Source organism: Ursus maritimus, unplaced genomic scaffold (assembly GCF_017311325.1).
Source record: "Ursus maritimus isolate PB19 unplaced genomic scaffold, ASM1731132v1 scaffold_28, whole genome shotgun sequence".
In the NCBI taxonomy this organism is placed as follows: domain Eukaryota; kingdom Metazoa; phylum Chordata; class Mammalia; order Carnivora; family Ursidae; genus Ursus; species Ursus maritimus.
The window spans coordinates 31,739,548-31,759,411 of NW_024425341.1; positions in this window are offsets into that span (position 1 = coordinate 31,739,548).

Below are 19,864 nucleotides of genomic sequence, written 5' to 3' on the forward strand. Positions count from 1 at the left end.
TATATATATATATATATATATATATATATATATATAGAGCCTGGCCTGGAGGTTTCCCATAAGAGATGCACAGTGTTGGAGTAGACTTGTGAGTATTGATTTTATTCCATAAACATTACAACTACCCAGTAACTCAGCTAAACATCATCTCCTTCTTCCTCCCATCATGTGCTTTATTTGAATTTTTTTTAGAAAATTAAAGGTTTAATTAGGGATTTATGGTTTTTATTTTTTAAATTTTTCTCATCATGTGGTTTTAGATGCATCAGAGTATCTAAGAATACATTTGAAAGCATTAATTTTACTTATTTTTTTATCTTTGCTTCCCTATGCCTTGTTTATAAATCTTTAACATAAGAATAACTGACAAGTAAAATTTATGTAAAAATGCAAATTTAAAAAGGCAAGGAAACACATTTTTTGCAATACTGCTTTATTTTGTAGAATTCCGTTTCATAATTAAAAATATGTCTTTGTGTGAACATAAAAAGGAAGATTTACTATAACATTTACCTTCTGCTTATTTCCAATTTTTTATGCTAATGGCTATGCTCTATGAGCTTTTTACATTCTTTAAAAGAGACAAATTATTCAGATTTATTTTTCTATTGAGAACTCTACTCTAAAGATACCACATTCATATTAAAAAGGTTTTATCTTTTCTCATTCTAGAGACGTGATGTTCAGCCGTTAATTTTTCTTTCCCCCATTATTTGTTAGTGATAAATATCAAAGATCAAAATTTTAAGTATTACACATCCTTTACCTAACTTCGAAGGACAACTGAATGATGCAATTGATTTTTAAACTACACATCAAATGCAATGCTGAGATGTCACATTTACAGAGTTCCATGGGTTTTTACATTGGACTTCATGATTATTACTCTTCTTGGTTGCAGTTAACTGTAACCCTTAGGTCAGGGTTCTCCAGAGAAATAAAAACAGGAGGGGTGTGCGTGTGTGTGTCTGTGTGTGTCTGTGTGTAGATAAACAGATTGATCAATGGATTGATTGATTTTAAGGAATTGGCTCATGTGATTATAGAGGCTTGGTCAACCCAATATCTGCAGGGTAGGTTTGACAGGCTGGAGACCAAGGAAGAGTTGCAGTGTGAGTCCAAAAGCTGTCTGCTGGCAGAATGCCTTCTTGGTAGGGGGGAGATGGGTTTTTGTTTCAGAGGCCTTCAATGACTAGATGAGGCCAGTCCACATATGAGGGATAACCTGCTTTATCAGAGTTCACTGATTTAAGTGTTAATCTCATTAAAAAAAAAAAAATCTTCACAGAAACATCGAGAATAGTGTTTGACCAAAATATCAGAGCACCATGCCTGTCACACTGACCCATAAAATTGCCCCTCACAGTGACTGTCCCTCAGTGCACTGTGTCTCTTCAGTAGCACTCATACATTTTAGTTATAAGGCTGTTGTCCTTTTTTGCCTCCCAGATATTTACAGGATTTTTTCCCCCAGAAAGATGATTAAAGTTATTACTGTTAATAATCACCACCATTCTAAGTTATTTATTACAATTACTACTGACGCTATTACTAATTCCCAACCGGTAAACACCTTTTATGTGGTTTGAACTAAAACATGGGTTTTGCTTACGGATTTCATCTCTCATCCTCACAAGAAAACATATGAAGGTAGTTATAAATATTCGTTGTGCAAGTGGAAGAGCTGAGAGTCAGTAAGGTGGAGGGGTCTGTCCAAGACCTTACAGCTGTGAAGTGGTCAAGCCTGGATTGGGTCTCACGATTCTTTGTCTTTGCCAATGCCCCACCGTCTGCCTTAACTAACGAAACACGTGATTGTCTGGTACCCTGGAGCCGAGTCATTCCACTACTATGACTTCATAGTGACAAGAGGGTTTTTTTAATTAAAGCAAGAGCCATTAGATAAGATATATGAACAGGTTTTCTAACGAAAAGGCCCTTTTCATAGGTTACTGTGAGAGTTTATGTAATATTTCCTTGAGTTTTAAAAGCAGTAGCCATTTATTTTGGCTTATTTTAGAGCGATCTTGTCTGGAGAGAGGAAAACGGAATATATCCATAGTTGCCTTTCACCTCCGTCTCACCTTCCATGAGTTAATTAGGGGTGATGTTGGAGAGATTCAGATTTGAATTACTTGGTAAAGATTATCAAGATCCAAGCTGAGGAATTTGGATGGGTTTCATCAGAAATTGATACTGTGACAGATTTGAAGGAAGGAGCCTGCTAGATAGAGCCAAACGGAACACGAATCCTCTATAATCCCATAATAGTACTCCTCACGTTCCTGAGACAATCTCTTAGGACTTCTTACATTGTAATTCATTAAAATGTCCCAACAATGTTTTATGTCACAATGTTTATATCCAGGTACTGTTTTTCTGTCATAGTAGATATTCCATTGGAGCCAACAGTGGGTTTTCTTCTCCAGCAGTTATTTTGGCTTTGGAAAATAGTATTACCTTTTGAGATCGCAATTTAGAGTACACTTTATAATATGTCAGTCACTCTTGGCAGTGATAGACAAGGAACAGAACTCAGAACTCTGTGTTGCCCATGGTCAAAACAATCCCAGTGGGGGCTTGAGTAGAATTATCTTTGCATTTTAAAGCTGTACAGGCTCCAAAACTCTTGAGTGTATTGAGTATATTGGATGCTGACATACAATAGAGACATTCATTCTCACACAGTCTGGTTCCTTTTTATTTGTTTTCTTAAATAATTGTATAGGATCTTAGAGATTTCGGAGACAATTCTATGTGCAACACAAGACAACTGAAGACATTTTCTTGAACTTCACATCTTTTTTTTTTTTTTTTAATTTCAAATCAGACCTGTTTGGCTTGATTTTGATATGATCATCATAATCTATTTGGTTATATCCCAAACTAAAGTGCTTTAAGTGCATTCTTACTTGCATTTAAGTGACTTGCAGTCACTTTTTGTTACTGTTTTTCTTTAAGTCTCTATGCCACGAAAATATTAAATTAGTCTTCTTTAACTTTATATCATTTATGAAAGTTATTATACACTCAGTCTCATTGAGGAAATATGATTAAAACACACACACAGCAATTTGAAGTCTGGAAAATATTTTGGAGGCTCTGACTCCAGGTCCAGCTAGTCGCTGATTCACAGTGGTAAGCTACTTACTATTTTAAATCTTGGTTATGTACCCAGCATTCTGTGTAGCACGTGGTAGACTTAAATCTACATGCACTTTGATTTGGGATATAACCGAATGGATTATGATCATATCAAAATCAAGCCAAGCAAGTTTGATTTGAAATTCAAAAAAAGAAAAAAATTATAAAACTGCCTGCCTTAGGACACCTGTTAGCATAGTCAGTTAAATGTCTGACTCTTGGTTTTGGCTCAGGTTGTGATCTCAGGGTCTTGAGATGGAGCCCAGAGTGCAGAAGCAGTCAGCTCAGAGTCTGCTTAAGACTCTCTCCCTCTGTCCCTCCCCAACCCCTGCTTCTTTCTAAAATAAATAAATAAATATTTAAAAAAAAAAAATCTAGACTAAAACTGCCTACCTTCCAGGAGCTTACTGTCATGGAAAGCATTCACTCCAACCTCTTTAGTTTAAAGGTGGTGTGCTAGGGGCGCCTGGGTGGCCCAGTCAGTTAAGCCTCCAGGAGTCTTGATTTCTGCTCAGGTCATGATCTCAGGGTCATGGGATCCAGTCCTGTGTAGGGGGGAGGTGGTCCATGCTCAGTGGGGAGTCTGCTTGGGATTCTCTCTCCCCCTCTGCCTCTCCTCCCACTCATGTCCTTGCTCTCTAAATAAATAAATAAATAAATAAATAAATAAAATCTTAAACATAAATAAATGTGGGTGATATGCTTGAATTCCAGGAAGTGTAATTAGATTTGCTTACAGTCTGAGAAAGGACCCTTGTTCTTGTGAGGTGCCATGTGGCTTGGGGATATTGAATTAATCTCTGCTTCTCTTGGTGAACATAGTGGTACCAACTCTTAGTTTTTTACAGAAAATTTTGGTGATTTAAAAAAATATATCTTGGGGTGCCTGGGTGGCTCAGTCATTAAGCGTCTGCTCTTGGCTCAGGGTGTGATCCGAGAGTCCTGGGATTGAGCCCCACATCAGCCTGGTTCTTCCTCTCCCACTCCCCCTGCTTGTGTTCCCTCTCTCGCTGGCTGTCTCTCCCTCTGTCAAATACATAAATAAAATCTTAAAATATATATATATATCTATCTTGGTAGGAATACTAAAGGCATTTAGCAAATGCTGAATCTGTGCAGGACGCATTCTTTGGTTTTTTTTTTTTTTTTTTTTTTTTTTTAAGATTTTATTTATTTATTTGACTGGGAGAGAGCACAAGTAGGCAGAGTGGCAGGCAGAGAGAGGGAGAAGCAAGCTCCCCGCAGAGCAGGGAGCCCGATGTGGGACTCGATCCCAGGACCCTGGGATCATGACCTCAGCTGATGGTAGATGCTCAACCGACTGAGCCACCCAGGCGCCCTGTATGGAACCCATTCTAAGTATTTTACGTGTTTGTTCTCACTTAATTCCCATTAAAGATCAGAAGGGTAGAGGCTGTTTTATCTCTGGAGTCTGACGACGAGGAAACAATGCTAGAGACGATCTTGCCTACATTTGTAAAGGTAGAAAGTAGCAGACCGACAATTTGAACCCCAAGTCTTATTCTAGAGTCCATGTCAGTAGTGTTTGACCATCCTACCTCCTTGATAAATAATATTTGTCATCAGAAACCATAGGCCATTGGCACCTCATTTGTTTTGATTCTAGACATTCTAAAATTATCTCAGTACAGTGTCATTAATAGGTATTGAGGTATTGGGGCACCTGGGTGGCTCAGTTGGGTAAGCATCTGCCTTCGGCTCAGACCATGATCCCAGGGTCCTGGGATCAAGTCCTGAGTCAGGCTCCCTGCTCAGTGAAGAGTCTACTTCTCCCTCACCCTCTGCCACTCCCCTGCTTGTGCTTTCTCTCTCTCTGTCAAATAAATAAATAAAATCTTAAAAAAATAAAATAAATAAAAGACTGAGGGGATGTTTTTCTCTCTATAATGTAAAACAAAATTATCATAAAATTATATTTGTTTTAAATTAACTTACATTTTTATATTTTACTCAAACTTGGTACTTAATATTCCATCAAATTATATCCCCTTATATAGATATTGTGACTATTTTGATGGCATCAGAGTACAAACCACTCTTACATTATTTTTTTTAATACTTTAAAAAACATTAAGACATTTTGTTCCTTTACTGTATCAACCACATAGTTCTTTCCAGCAAACCTTGCCTGTGAAAATGACAATACCGATGTCTCTAAATGACTTCATGAGTTGAAAATGTACTACAAATCAATGTGCACTGTCCCGTGTCTTAGGAATTTTTTGGTGACCAACTTCTTCATCTGTTTCATTAGAGAAAAATGGCTTCTATACTACTATGAAATTTGTATGCCAAAATTCTATTATTTCCCATTGTCATATAGTTTTATTTTGAATTTATTTTAAATACTTAATGTTAGATACACACTCTTAAACATTTTTTCATATTGTTAATTCATATAGTCTTTACTTTTTGATCCATAAAGGTAAGAGAAAGGAAGTAGTAAAACACACTACTAAAATCATGTTAAATTGCTGGAGGTATTGTATTATTTTATAATTATTCATTTTCATTCCAGTGAAGCAATAAAATGTTATGCCATTTTCAGGATTATATTGTATAAGTTATTAGAACAAAATTTGAAGTGATGAGAAACATTATCTTCAGATGCACTGGAAGATATTAAATGTTTTATTTGCTATATTTTTCAAACTTCAAAACAAAGTAGTATGTTTCCAGTTAAAGTAATCTAAGTATAGCAGGAGCATTTAAAATAAAAGAACTTAGCATTTTCTTGTAGTCTTTGTTCTTCTTGGCTGGACACTTGCCCATGTGACTTCACATAGAAATTAGTTGAGAGCAGCTCATTTCTCCAGATCTATACCCAAATCTTCAAGATTGGAGATTACCACTCTCTTCTGGCTTCTCTTTTACATAAATTGCAGGATGCTTATCACAAATATCATTGTATCATGTTTTTGAGATTGTAAGTATCATACAATGTAAAATGGTGAGTTTATCATTTCAGCGTTGTCCTCAAATACTAATTATTTGTTTTCCAGTGTTCATGTATAGTTAATATATTACTATCTAAGAATTAATACTGTACAGAAAAATAATAATAAAAAAGATACAACAGAATAACATTTATCAATTTCCACCCAATTCTTACAAAAAACAAAACAAAAAGTGTCTGTTGTTTATTGTATTTGCCAGACTTGATTACTTGGGTTCTCTCAGTTGACATACTGCATTCTGTTCACGCCTGCTTTCCATGTTGGTTGGACTGAGGTCATGCCTTGTTTCTGTGTTTTAGCCACTTAGCACAGAGCAGGCATTCAGTAAATGCAGTAGGAATTGGGAAAGAAGGGGAGAAGATTGGGAAAAGAGTAGAGGGGTGAAGGAAGGAAGAGAGAAGTATGAGACCCTGATACTAACTAAACGATAACTTCTACACATCCCTAGTGGAACGCTATTACGTTACATGTGTCGTTTTTAGCAGGAAAGAGTCCTTTTTCACTGAGCTTTCAACTCCTGCCAATAGCCATGTGAAGGCTTAAATTAGATCCTTTCAGATTAGGAAAAGGAACCAAGAACCAACCAAATGAAAAATACATATATATCGCATCTACTAAAAAGAGCTGTAAACTTTTTTTGTGTGAGAAATTTGTAAGAATTCAAAGAAAGAACCCCGGAAAGAGACATTAAATGAACTAAGTAGTGTATCAAAATATTAAGACATGATGCATGATAGTACAAGAAACAGAAATAGTCAATTAAAGGAGGAAAAGAAAAAGATGTTGAGAAACGACTCTGGACAAAAAGAACACATAACGTCATGGATCCTTTACCTTTGTCAGCTGTCAGCTAGGCCTGTCAACCAGTAAGGCTGTTATTTGTGCCTTGCTCTTTCAAAGTGCCGCTGATGAACACCCAGATGCAGAACGTGCTGGTGGTGTTGAGGCTCCCTTTTCCCCATCTGGAGAGAAGGAATGGATTTACCTCTCCTGAGATCCTGAGACCATGGAGACCATGCCCTCCCCAAAGCCTACAGCCAATAGACAAAATAAGATTTGTACTCCCCTGTTTTTTTCAAGCCTACCCTAAACCAGTGTATTTCCACTGCAACGCTATTGGCATTTTGGACTACATGGTTTTGTGTGGATATACACAGGAGAGACGAGCGCTGTCACATGTTGTATGATGTTCAGCAGCTTCTCTGACTTCAACCCACTGAATTACCGTAGCATCCCTCAGTGTGGCCATTAAAAATGTGAGCAATCGTGGCCGAATGTTCTCTGTAGGACAAAAGTGCCCCTGATTGAGAATCAGTGCCCTGAATAAAGATCATACGTATTTCTTCTCCTCATCCAATAATATGCCTTGATTTATATTGCAGTATAATTAATGGGTTTGCCCTGAACCATTCTGTCTCTCACTAGTACCTCATACACAAATATGAGAAAAGAATACGAGGGTAGATTCGTTCTTCATTTTGGAGCTATCCAGTCCCCAGGGTGATCAGCCCCGTGACTTTGGTCTCATCAGCATACACAGATTTCACAGGGATTTCAAACTGTTAGTACTGTGCACGAGCATTCACACCCGCATACATACACACAGCATTAATATACAATCCAATAGCTAAAAGCAGAACAAGTGGTCAAAATGTAATTTATATGGCATTAAAAAATAAAGCTGAAAATAACAAGGTATGTTATTTTTTTTAACTGAAATCATATGGGAAAATATTGGTTAAAAACATTAAGACATTTTGTTCCTTTACTGTATCAACCACATAGTTCTTTCCAGCAAACCTTGCCTGTGAAAATGACAATACAAAGAAAATTGTCGGAATATGGAAGATTTTTTTTTCCTATAATGGCATCTCGTAAAGAAATGAACATTAAGGATTACATTCCTAATCCATTCCACAACTCCAGTGGTGCAAGATGGGACTGCATAATGTATCTACTTTCATGCAGTCTATTTTAAGCACCCAAGTTTGATGATAAAGAAGTTAATGTGGTTTCCAGTAGTGTCTAACTTACCCTCAGGGAGTAGTTCATGCTGGGAGACCTTGGCTCATTATGGATTATTTTGTAGCATCAGTCATGCTATGAGATGACAAGGCTTTATAAGACAAATATTATGGATCAATCTTCAGAGGCCAGCACTACATGCAGCCAAAAATCCTCATTGGCAGAACAAAACTGAAAGCTCTTAATGAATTCTGTTACCGTGGCAGCATACTGTCAAATTATGCACTAATAGCAAAAGAGCTAGAAAACCATACCAAGAAACCAGCATGTCTTTTGGCAAGCTAGAGACCAGGGTCTGGTGCTGAGCTTCCAAACGTTCTAAAGGAGAGAATTAACATCAGAGTAAGCCAAATCCTTGTGCAAACTCTCCAGGCTTTCAGGTGCGATTCGTAGAGGAGCTACTTGAACATGAGGGTTTTTTTTTTTTTTTTTTTCTTGTTTCTTCTTTTTATTTTTTTCTTCCAGATTTAATAGGATGTTAGTTGGTTTAACAATAAAAAGCATACCAAAAGGGTATGAGAAAATCTGAGACCAGATTTTGGGGAACAGAGTTCTATTTTATAAGTCAATTCCTACACTATATCAACATCTGTGATTTAAGATGTGGCAGAATTTTAAGGAAATTAGCATAATATAAAGGTGGCCAAATGGCCTTGATTGCTTAGGAATGAGTCTGCATTTTATATTTTTGTCTTAGGAAGATAGCCACATTGAAGTCTTTCTCAAATGGTATTATGTAGATCATGTTGTAAATCACCTAACACCTCAGAAAATCAGAGATTTCAATGATACGTATATAAAGCATCTGGAAGAATGAAGATGCACAAGTTGTCTATAAAGTTTCATTTATTTGTAGTATTTCTTTTCTTTGTTTCAGGGCTGTTATTTCCCATACAGTTTCCTAAAACTTAGCAAAACATTGCAAACTTAGCTGAAACATTGTCTTTTTCTCTGTTTCCTTTATTCTTACTCAAATTCTGTACATTGTTTTTTATCTTGCATTTATTTCCCTTTTCTTTCTCAGAAAACACAGATTCCCATGTCTCTTCCCCACTGTTTTTGTTTGGTTTTGTTTTGGTTTTTGAAATGGAAGGAAAGGATATGGCAATGGAGAAGTGGATTTCATACTTTGCTCCCTGAAAACCTAGAGGTTTACCAGAAGTGGCTTCTGAGCTGTAGATGGGGGAGGGACCAGAGGGAGCAGAGGGCTCTAGGGCTTTCATTCCAACTTCCATGGCAGCAGTTTTCAAATAAAATTCCATTTAAAGAAAGATTTCCACAACACAAATATCTCCACAGTGATAGAACCCACAAAGCTATCAGGTTGAGTGTACCCAGGTAGGGCATTTGACGAAAGCAATCCCACTGAAAGACAGTAAGTAGGGGGAAGTTGAAGAAATTCACTGTGGGTCCCATGATTAATCTTCCTTTACCCACCTTTTTTCGTGGAGCCCAACACATGGCTTGAACTCATGACCCTGAGACCAAGACCTGAGCTGAGATCAAGAGTCTGACGCTTCACCTACTGAGCCACCCAGGTGCTCTCCACCCTTCCTTCAACCACCTTAAGTGCCATGTCAACCAAAAAATCTGGAACTACTCATTTCTTCCCATTGAGCAGTAGCTCCTCTCCCCAAAAAAATCTAGCATGATTTTGTACCTTCTGCAATCTCAACAGGAGCAAAGTATGTAGTGGTCCACTGAGTAGGAAATATGAATATGAAATAATATGAATATGAATATGAAAGGGTAAAATAATATGAAAATGATATGAAAGGGTAAATATGTCACTAAGTAGTGAAGCAAGCAAACTAACAACTATCTCAAATGATGTCTCTGTTGTTGTCCCAAAGAAAGATTGTATATCTCAATGGTTTTTATGGCTAGAAAATTATTTTTATAGAAAAAATGTTACTTTTTAGTCATAAATATGTTTTCAGTCAATATAAAATTACCCTCACAGAAAATAAAAGTTATAATTTGTGTCCTAATAAGATGTAAAATTAATTTTAATTCAAAAGTAAATTTATATCAATACACTGTAAAGATTTGTCCTACACTAATGAAAATAGAGTTTGAGATTTATAGGACCTGATGTCAAAATGCTAATACTTCTTGTCGAAACACAAGAAAGCAGGAAGTCATGGATTGTTATTTTCATTTAAGGTCTTGAGGTTTACCCTTAAATAAACTGCTATTAAATAGCTTTTTCAATGATGTTGGATAGTAAACAGTTTATTATTTATCTTGATTTCTTCCTTGAGGAAATAACTTATTGCCCTAAGTTTTCTCTTATGTAATGGAAAATTATTTCTTTAATTTACTGTAGACATTTTAATACCTTTTATTTTTGAAAATTCCGTTTTCTCCAAATCCAAGTGGTATGATTTTTTTTATTATTATTATTCGCATAGTAGAGAACTATATAAAGAGATATTTTAGGTTACATTATGTCAGATTTTGGTTACTTGGAAAAAACGTATCAAAATAACATGTTTCTAATTTTTTATTAAATGTTACTACTTCTGTATAAATCAGGAAATACTTTGGCAAGCTACAGCTTTTAAAATTAACATTGAGTGTTTTACTGGAAAAAAACTTTGAAAATTGCCTTGTGCTTTTAACAGTGGCTGGAAAAGGAAAAGAAATTAAAATGGATAAACAGGTAAAATGGAAATGCGTAATTACAGTGAAATAATACTTAAGTCCAAATCAAGTTTCAGTATAGAGTATATTTTAAAATATCTTCAGAGAAGAAAAATGTTATCTCTTTTAAGATTAAAAATTTGTTTTTTAAACATGTATTTTCAGATGATTTTACTTGTGATTATGTATGTCTAATTCAAACGATGTTATGTTTCCTTCTGTGTTTGGCAACATTCAACCATGAAAATTAAAATTAGTGTTTAAGAAATAATTCAAGGAAAAGACTCCTCCAATAATATTTGCCCCAGTGAGCTGGGTAATTCTTGTAAATTGGTCTTTTGGCCTGAGTGATTTAGATAATTACTTAAATTCTCTATTTTAGGTTGAATATTCAGATACTACTCAATATCAAGCATATGATAAAGAGGATTAGTTTTATGTTTTCTTCAGTAACTTGATCAAAGATGAGTGAAACTGTATACTTTACCTATGTATTGACATTTTATATTCTTTAATTGTTCAGAAGCAGTGTCTCTTTAATTTGATTAGATCTTTTTTCCTATTGTTATTTTCCAATTTGTTTGATGGATTAACAAAGATTTGTTCAATCAAAGAAAATTCCGGATAACTGGTGAAACATAAGTTTGTAATCAGTATGTAACTCAAACTATTCTTTACTCACTCCATGAAAACCAATGATTAGATTACATATAAACATTACAGGGTGGGGGAAATGAATGCATTATTTACTCCAACTAGGATGTTTTCGTTTTTGCGTAATTGAAATTTTCTTTTCCTTTTTCAGTAGTATTTTTCATTTATGGTGTGCGTTGAGAAATAATTTTCCCTTGTCTTTTGTAGTTTTTAATTCATGAAAATAAACTAAATCCAGGAGATTATAGTTATATTTCTTATTTATTAATGTAAAAGAATCCTATTAACTATTGCAATTTAGACTTTATTGTATTTTAAATTAACATATTCATATTTTTGTGACTTTTTAACAGGCAATACCTTCAAGCTCTTGTGGTGGATCTAGATTTTGGCTGCAAAGAATTAACAGTAAGTGCTTATGTGTGTGCAATAACTTTTTAAAAACCACAACTTCTCAATATTTTGAACTCCATTATGCTTAAATTCATGAAAAAAGTTAATATTATTTAAATTTAGCCTCCCAATTTATAATTTTGATAAAATGGACTCACTCTAGTCATATTTGCCATAGAGTTTTAAAAGATTACTGGCAGATCATTTAAATAATGGAGAAATAAGATCGATGGCCGTGTCTTTACATTTTGTCCAACACATTTGTTTCGCTGCGCTGTATAAATTTTGTTTATGCTTTTATGGCATTGATTATCTCTTTGATCAGCTGATTTACAGACAGATTTGCAGCTGATTTACAGATTACAGGCAGTCTGCTTTCTATGGTTTTTCTATGGTTTTCTATGAATATTGGTTTTCAAATTTTGGATCGTGGGACATTTATTTTGCATTAGTAACATCTTTTGCAGCAACTCAAATTCATCTTTTGTGATGTTGCATTTTAAATAGTTTTCATGCAAATACGAGTCACTAAGTCTTGTAGTAATCTCACAAAAGGTGGGAGAGGGCATCTTTCTCCCAAATGAAGTTAATAGTAAAGTGGAATGGAGCAACTTCTCAGTTATTCTGCAATGTATTTTCATAATGGTTTAAACCTGTGTTTATTTCAAATGTGAGCATAAGTAACTTTTGTTTTACCTGCCATCCTGGGTTATCTTGTGCCTTTCTTTACATTAATGTAATTACCTGGGAATTATCTCTATTTCAAATTGAATAGGGAAATATCAGCATGCTGCAGGCTCTGTGCTCATCCAGGAATTAAAGTAATTTAAGATATGAGGTTTTAAATGGAAACTCTATTTGTAAGGAGAAGACATAATTCACTGCCAGAGGTATCTGTCTCACTGAAACCTCTGGAGAGACAGAAATGCTCTCCAAATTCTGAATTTTTGATTTTCTAAATAGTCCAGATGCTTCTATCTTACCTACTTGGATAGATTTCTAGTGTGTTGGGTAGTCTGGGCTGTGACCTGGCTTTTGATCCTTACTGATACTGGTCCCTGGGTATCTTTCTGACTTAACAGTTGAGCTCTTTGGCATTACTCCTGTCCAGCGATCTTCAATTTGACTAAGGCTCCTCAGGCAATTACAGTGTCTTCTTTGAATACAATGAATTAAATATTGTTATTTCATAGAATAGGGAATGATTAGATGTATAAAATCCCTGCAAGGCTCATTCAGGAACTTGCTGTATTATAAAAGAAATCATTTTCTATTTGAGGGATTCCAACTTCACCTGTTTATTAAAATAGTTGTAGAAACAGCCTTTGGAGAAAAAGGTGTATGGATCCTTAGAAAGCATTAATTGGTACTAGCTTTGTGATAGCCTAAATGTGATATAAAATGACTGTTGAAATGACTTAAACTATTTCTCCTCTTACCGTGGAAAATAAAGAGGAGGAAGGGCAAAGAAAATGCCTTCATACATGAGAAGCGTGAGCATGTCCACGTCCTTATAACCAAGTGGCGATCATTAGTCATAGAACTGCATATTTTATAATGTGATAACCCGATTGGTTCAAACTCTCTTTTCCTTACATGTCCCAATATATATATTTTTTAATCTTCAAGTCAGGTCTACATACTTCTAGGAACAATCAAATATAAATATGCGTGTGTATAAATAAAAATATGTATTTATACAAGTGCATATACATTTATGTAAATACATATGTATACACACATATCAGCAAAATCTTATTTTCTTAGGGTCCTTAAATGGGAAGCTTTGAATACACATACAGAATTTGATTTATCTTTGGATTATTCTAAATGATTTTATCTCTAAATCTTCAGTCTCGGTCTGTTCTTATTCTGTCCTTCTTCCATGCATTGAAGAACTCTTGGGTAGCTGGTTGTGTGGTCTCAGACACTGGCAGTTTAGGGAGGAAAGATTACGTTTCTGTCTACTAGTTGCCCACAGGCTCCTGGAGAAAATATGAAAATTTAACACATTTAATTATCTGTGGTGGGAATTGTGATACAAATCAGGATACAGTGGTTGGGAAGTCAGGAGATAAGTACCTCGGTCATCTTGGAGGCCTAAAGCAGTGTTTTCTGGAGAAGGTATTTCTAGAACCACAGTAGTTGTGTCCAACCGAGAGGAATTGGTGGTGGTGGTAGTGGTGGTGTTGTTTTGTATGTGTGTGTGTGTGTGTGTGTGTGTGTGTGTGTGTTCCAAAGTGTGGGGTTTGGGCAGGGGGTGAGGAGTGAGGATGGGGATGAGGAGACTGTAGGAATTATTCCAGGCTCTGTGGGAAGGGAACGCTATAGATGGAGTGGTTAGTAAGGTCAGGGTGAGAGAAGAGTGTTACTTGCTCAGGGAACACAGAATGAAAGTTGCCCAGTGCCAGGAAATGAGAGAATTAGAGCATGAAATTACATCCACAGCTATACTGAGAAGTTTGCATTTCATCAGATTGTCCCCCAGGAAATAAAAGGGGGCCCTCCTGGATTTTACAACAGTAAGGTGGCATTGGAGTTGTATTTTGGAAATATCGATAGAGCGGCAGTTTTGAAGAAGGATTAGGAAAGATGGAGGAGGGACAGCAGAAATGGAGATAGGAAATCCTACCAGTTAGGAAATTAAATTAGTAGTTGTAAGAAATGTGATGGCTGACTTTTCAAAGGAGGTGGCTTTGTGGGTGGAGCAAGAGCCTAGGAAACTCTAGCTCTGAACAGTGGAGACCGGCTTGTTTATTTGAGGTTATTTGTCATTTGAAGAAGGAAATCTATAGGATGATGATTGACTGGGATGCCCAGTGGGTTGAGGGAGAAGAAAGGCTAATGTTAACATAAACAGTTACAGGAACACAAAGATGTCCTCTGACTGAGGGTACTGGATGGGAGGCACTGGGTGTGATTAGGGAGCCCAGCTCAGAACCCAGACAGAACCCGTTGTCTATAATGGCTTTGACCACGTTTTCTCTCTTTCCCACACTGTCCAGTACAGTAGCCACTAGCTTCATAGGACTATTAAAGTTAAAATTAATTAAAATTAAATGAAACCACAAATTGTGTTCCCCAGTTGCCCTTTCCATATTGCAAGGGCTCGAACGCCAACTGCGGTGAGCAGCTACCCTATTGGACAGCACGTATGTTGCCAAAAGTCGCTTCTGACAAAGCCGTTCTAGATTCGCAAAGCGCTCGTGAAAGAATGCTATTTTGAGTCACAAAAGCAAATACATAACTAAATGCATTTTAACATGTATACCCTTCTAAAGCTTTTAGAAATAGGCTTAATTATATTCTTCGTCCATAATCAGTCCGTCTGGTGAAAAACATCTGAATTTTAATAGAATGGGAAAATTTTAAATCCTCAAGTTTATATTTGAAGGACTTTTTTCTTTTCCATCCTGTGCTTTTAGTTAGGAGCATAAGTAAAACTACCCTGCCGCTTATAGAACTGACAAAAAGCTTTTGGTAATAAATCAAAGGGGCCACTGTAGAGCAAGACCATTTTCTCAAAATATCTTATTTTCTTAATGCTTTTTCAGCATCTCCATTTCCATCTTTAAATTCATTAATGAAACTTACTGATGTCAGTTCTCACTAAAAGATGATAACATTTGGTATAATAGGATCTTATTAGATTGCAATTTCCAGGGCTCAGTATGTAAAATACAGTTCACCACCTCTGACCTCTTCAATTGTATGAGAGAGAAATATCTAAAATACCAGTTTTTTTTTTCAAGATTTTATTCATTTATTTGACAGAGAGAGAGAGACAGCCAGCGAGAGAGGGAACACAAGCAGGGGGAGTGGGAGAGGAAGAAGCAGGCTTCTCAGCGGAGGAGCCCGATGTGGGGCTCGATCCCAGGACCCTGGGATCACGCCCTGAGCCGAAGGCAGATGCTTAATGACTGAGCCACCCAGGTGCCCCATAAAATACCAGTTTTTAATGATAGTGTTTCTAAATGATGGAATATTTTATTTCTGAGGGAAATATATTCTGATTGCACAGGGAAAAGCCAATTTGCTCTCTATTCTAATTATACACAACCTGAGTTCATTACAGGTGGTGTGTAGGTTAAAGGATGTTTCACATCTGGTAGAATGTTGATTATAAACAGATTAATTGATCTTCCTTTATCATTATTTGGAGATGAGATATTCAGGGGGGAAAATCAGTTGGAAGCAGTGTAGTAAAGGAAACTGTGAAGAAGTGAGTTAATTTGTAGCTACAGCCCTGGCCTGTTTTTCACAGAACCCTCCCTATGATATTATTTACTAGCTAGAAGCTATTTGCATGTGGCTACTTGTCTAACAGTGCAAACACACACACACACACACACACACACACACACACACACATAAAACAAGTCTGTATTTCATTCTTTCCCCCAGAAAAGAAGTTTGTCATTGTTTTCGTCTGTTCAGCTTTGACATTGTAAAATGAATTTCCATTCTCTTCTGTCAAAAATAGCTTCATGATTGGTCTCCTTGACTACGCACTTTCCTTCTTCCTTGCAGATTAATCTAAGGTATTGTTTTCATCATACCCCTCCCCCCCCCACAGTCCTTTACAATGTACACTGATCCCACAGAATAAAGTTTTATCTTTAGCTTTGCATTCACAACCCTTCCGATCTGTCCCTGTCTGCAGTAGGGACTCTTAAATGAAGTCACTGGCTATCAGCTATTGTAGCATTGTTCTGGCTCTCCTGATAAGGGCATGCATCCCTCCAACTGCCTCCACCCAGCCTCTCTATTTTTTCCACCCTGAGCCCTGCAGCATTCATGTTCCTTCTTCCAAATAGCCTTAGACTCTCTTGGTCTAAATTCCACCCAATATTTTTCACTTTCCATGGAGTTTATTCATTTGGCACATCCATGTGCTCCCTGTGACCACTCTCAAAATGAAAATAAATTAGTAATACTTACATTTAAGTCTGTTAGTCGTGTCCACCTAGCTTGCTTGAGGACAGTTGGCCTGTGATAAACTTAGGAGATTGTATTGGCGAGGGTGCCCTCTTAAGCATCTGGTGACTGAGAATTCAAAGAACAAGTATCTTGAACTGCGTGCTTTGATCAACTCACTGACTCATGCCGACCTTAGACGCAATATGGATAGAATGGGCAAAACATTATTGTCCTTTTTATTGTGCTCAAAAATGCTGGGGCATTGCATTTTCTTCTCAGAATCTCTAAAGAGCTATAAGGTCCATAAATATTGATACCCTGTGTGTCTAAAGATCAAGCCAGTTTCTAAAATAACATTAATGTGTTCATGTTGTTACCTTTAAGGAAAATATGGATTTTAACTTATCTGCCTATAAATATTAAATTAGCTGAAGTAACTAATACGGTCATTTGTGTGTTTATAACACACATTTCATTCATTGGAAATGAAAAACAACATATTTTATTCATAATTGTATTCATTAAGATCTGGAGATCTCTTGAGGGATTGACTTTTATGTTTAAAAGGAACTTAAGAAACATGAGAGTTACTTAGAGGCCTTTCTAACCAAAATATATTTTCTTTAGCAACATCTTTAGAAGAAATGTGAGTGTTTGACATTCCTAATGACCACTTCAGTGTCTTCTGGGGGTACATGTAGCAGGTGCAATAAATTATCCAGGTATCTAATACTAATAACTTATCTCGTGCAATTATATCTTCCCTTGTCACTTCGTGTATAAATGGTCTTCATGGAGTGAAACAAACGATAGGCAAATTGTGATGCAAGAATGACAAAAAAAATATTAGTAGTGATAGGAGACTTCACGCTGGGGATAAAATGAGTACGAAGTGTGCCTGCTATTAGCTATTGAAAAGCCTGAGGGATTTCCAAAATATGAAGAGGGAGAATGGCAAAGATAGATTTTGACTAGATGCAGTTACCTGAAATTTGACCCAGGATATGAATTTAGGGGGAAAAAAAAAAGCGCTACTATAATGTGTATCTGCAAATTTGCGTTGCCTATGTTTGCCAGCCTTATAGCGTGGTAAGCAACTGTGATCATTTCTAAAAATGACAGCTTTAGGTATGGAAATTAATTAGATTCAGTGTTTATGAGAATTGTATAAATTTGATTTTATAGTCATTAATTTGAGGTACAACTTCAAATTGAAACCAATTTTATTTCCCCCTGAGTGTAATGCTGAGTTGAAATAGCTCATTTGAAACTTTATTAGGTTGTTTTTTCATCTTGTTTTGTGGTTTTTGTTTTGTTTTGGGGGGTTTTTAAAAACTTTTATTATTATTATTTAAAAGAACATATGCTTCAGCTGTTTGAATTAAGGAATTTTGTACTATTAGTCACTTAGTGGAATTTACCCTTGTAGGTCATAGAAACAGACAGAATTATTGGGTAGGATAAGGCAGAATCTGTTTTTCATTGGGGTGGGCCGAACTAGAAAAGTTCCTGGTCAAAAGGTGATAAAATGAAAAATCATAAATGGGACTATACTGGAGCTTGGTCATTGGGTCAAAAAAAGGAAATTCTAAGTAGGGAAGCAGGAGTAAAGAAGGACTCTGCTGATGGAATGTAAGCCAAAGTAGGTGAGGCAGCTGGCCAGAGACTGGGGGGCAGCATGGTATGCGGACGCTTGGTCGTGTCTTCAGACTGTGTCCTTGACAGTGTTCTCAGTTTTCAGGAGTGGTGCCCACTGACTGGGCAGGCACATGGGTCTGATTTTAACTGACAGCATCAATCAGCCTTAGCCCATATAGTACTTAAGAAATTTTATCTCTTAATCAATACCACTTGCTTGAAGAGGGGGAAAAAAAAACCTGAAACCAAAAACACCACCACAAAACAAAACAAAAAAATATGTTTATACATATTCCTTCCTTCCAATTAAAAACAAGAAAAATGAAACAAAAAGATGAAGAGATTATTCTAGACAATCAGATAGCTGGATCTCATAATTTTGTGTCATTTCCTGCTCTCCACTCTCCAAACATTGTGAATTATCCTTTGGTGTAAAACAGTTGTTTCACATGTATTTATAAGAAATAATGCAATAAAATTGAATTCAGTATTTATTATGTAGATGCTGGTTAAGAACAGAGGATTGGAGTCAGACATACCTGGTTTTAATTTTGTCTGTATTCATTTCTAAAATTATACAAATTAGTAATGTTAAGTAAATCCTTTGATCCTTGTATCACCTTCTTATTATTATTAATACTAATTATTATTTTTATTGAAGTATAGTTGGCATACAGTATTATTATTTTCGGCTGTATCACATAGTAATTCTATAATTACATGTTACTCAGTACCTCTCACAGTAAGTGTAGTCACCATCTGTCATTATACAAATTTATTACAGTATCATTGACTATATTCCCTATGTGTTATTTTTCATCCCTATGACTTATTTATTTTTATAACTGGAAGTTTGTAACTCTTAATCCCCTTCACCTGTTTTGCCAATCCCACACCCCCTCACCTCTGGCAACCACTACTTTGTTCTCTGCATTTATGAGTCTATTTCTTTTTGTTTGTTTGTTTTGGTTTGTTTTTGTTTTTGCTTTTTTTAGATTCCATGTGTAAGTGGAATAATACTGTATTTGCTTTTCTCTGTCTGACTTATGTTTCTTACCATAATATCCTCTTCATCCATCCATGTTGTTTGGAATGGCTATTTTTTCCCATGGCTGAGTACTCTTCCTTTGTGTGTATATACCACATCTTTATCCATTCGTCTACTGATGGATACCTAGGTTGCTTTCAGATCTTGGCTATTGTAAATAATGCTGCAGTGAACATAGGGGTGCATGTATCTTTTTGAATTAGTGCTTTTTTTGTTGCTGCTGGTCAATACCTAAAAGTGGAATTACTGGGTTATGTGGTATTTCTAATTTTTTTTTAGGGAAACCCAGTACTGTTTTCTACCGGGGCTGCACCAGTTTGCATTCCCACCAACAGTGCGCAAGGGTTTCCTTTTGTCTATGTCTTTGTCAACACTTGTTATTTGCTATCTTTTTGATACTAGCCATTCTGAAGAGAGG